Source organism: Dendrobates tinctorius, unplaced genomic scaffold, assembly GCF_039654945.1.
Source record: "Dendrobates tinctorius isolate UK_male_01 unplaced genomic scaffold, ASM3965494v1 ptg000227l, whole genome shotgun sequence".
NCBI lineage: Eukaryota > Metazoa > Chordata > Amphibia > Anura > Dendrobatidae > Dendrobates > Dendrobates tinctorius.
The window spans coordinates 2,050,001-2,052,500 of NW_027361894.1; positions in this window are offsets into that span (position 1 = coordinate 2,050,001).

Here is a 2,500-nt window from a genome sequence, read left to right on the forward strand (position 1 = left end):
GGCGCCTCGGGAGGTGTACCTAGGAGGCTTCCAGGGGCCTGGGTACACTTTTCAGAAAGTACCGTTGGGACTTAGAAAAATTTTCAAGATTTTTGGACTTAGAGCGATTTTTGGATTTTTGTGCAAAAATCGAATTTTCCCTTCTCCCACCGCTCTGGGGCGTCAATATGAAGTGGGGACCCGAGGGAGAGTGCCTCCCATGAGGGTAGAATGTGTGACTTTTGGGGGGAAAGTCGAATTATGGAGCAAAAACCATTTTTTGGGACTTAGAAAAATTTCGAGATGTGACAGACTTCCAGGAAGGGGGCGCCTCGGGAGGTGTACCTAGGAGGCTTCCAGGGGCCTGGGTACACTTTTCAGAAAGTACCGTTGGGACTTAGAAAAATTTTCAGGATTTTTGGACTTAGAGCGATTTTTGGATTTTTGATCAAAAATCGAATTTCCCCTTCTCCCACCGCTCTGGGGCGTCAATATGATGTGGGGACCCGAGGGAGAGTGCCTCCCATGAGGGTAGAATGTGTGGCTTTTGGGGGGAAAGTCGAATTATGGAGCAAAAACCAGTTTTTGGGACTTAGAAAAATTTCGAGATGTGTCAGACTTCCAGGAAGGGGGGAGTCTCAGGAGGTGTACCTAGGAGGCTTCCAGGGGCCTGGGTACACTTTTCAGAAAGTACCGTTGGGACTTAGAAAAATTTTCAGGATTTTTGGACTTAGAGCGATTTTTGGATTTTTGTGCAAAAATCAGATTTCCCCTTCTCCCACCGCTCTGGGGCGTCAATATGATGTGGGGACCCGAGGGAGAGTGCCTCCCATGAGGGTAGAATGTGTGGTTTTTTGGGGGAAAGTCGAATTATGGAAGAAATTGAGTTTTGAGGACAAAAAAGTGTTTTGAGGACAAAAAAGTTTCTTGAGGACAAAAAAGTTTCTCGAGGACAAAAAAGTGTTTTGAGGACAAAAAAGTTTCTTGAGGACAAAAAAGTGTTTTGCGAACAAAAAATGGAATTTTGTGATTTTGTGTAAAAATAAGTAAATTCCCCTACTTCCACCACAGGGGGGCTTCAGTATGTTGTAGGGCCCCCAGGGAGGGTCCCCCAACTGGGTTTAAAGTTTGTGGATCCTGGGCAGAAAGTTGAATTTTGGATGAAAAACCGAATTTTGGGACTTAGAAAAATTTCGAGCTGAGCAGTGACAGACTTCCAGGCAGGGGAGCCTCTCTGGAGGTGTACCGAAAACAGTTCCAGGAGCTGAGGTCATTTTCGAACATTTTTTGTTCGCTCAAATTTTTTTTGTTTTTGAGCTCTAAAAAGCTGTTATTATCAATTGGCTCAAAAATTTCAAGTGTCATGAGCTAGTACATGTTGGAGGAATACGTTTTAGGCAAAAAATTGCAAAAAAAAAAATCCAAGTGAAAAAGAACCGGAATGGGGAATTTCTGACTGCTGTAGCAGCCGCACAGTTCCAGGAGGTCGGATACATTTCCGACTTTGTCCCGCTCATTGAAGTACATTGTCCCGCAATGCAAATACATAGTAATGCGCACCTGCGGGAGAATATAGGAGAGAGTGGGCTCTCTCTACCCCGATGTATGGCGGTTGTTCCTATGGTTCTCTGGCTCGGGTAGGCGACTTAGAAGGTGGTCCCTCTTGTCGTGGAAGTTGCAAAATACGGCCGAGACTGAACTTCCACGGCTCCAGGAGGGACTTTTGCTGGTCGTGCGTCCCAAGTGAGAGAGGCGATCCTGGGGTACCTGAGCCTGACCAGACCCTCCCTCGGTGGTCCCTGGTCTTCTGAAGGGTGATGGCATTCAGGGGGGCAAATCTGGAGTCCGTGGCCGAGTTTGGGCTCTAGAAGGCGGACGCCCCTTCTGACCATGTCCCCTCAGAGCCGGCTGGATGGTTCATGGTCCGCGGCTTTGTCTGGCGGTCTGTGCCCAAGCCGGAGAAGCTGTCCTGGGGTACGTGAGCTTTGACCAGACCCTCCCTCGGCGGTCCCTGGTTCTCTGGAGGTGATGGCTGTCAGGGGGGCAAATCTGGAGTCCTCGTGGGAAGGAGGGCTCTTGAAGGCGGACGCCCCCTCTGACTATGTCCCCTCAGAGCAGGCTGGATGGTTCATGGTCCGCGGCTTTGTCTGGCGGTCCATGCCCAAGCCGGAGAAGCTATCCTGGGTACCTGAGCTTCGACCAGACCCTCCCTCGGTGGTCCCTGGTTCTCTGGAGGCGATGGCTGTTGTCAGGGGGGGGGGGGCAAATCTGGAGTCCTCGTGGGAAGGAGGGCTCTGGAAGGCGGACGCCCCCTCTGACTATGTCCCCTCAGAGCATGCTCGATGGTTCTCAGTCCCTGGCTTTGGCTTTTTGGCCATCCTGGGGTACATTCTTGCCAAAAAAAAAAACGACTAAGTGAAAAAGAACCGGAATGAGGAATTTTCTAGGTGCCGCATCCGCCCTACAGTGACTTGAGGCCGGGTACAGTTCCGACTTCGTCCCCTTAAAGTGGGGACGTTGT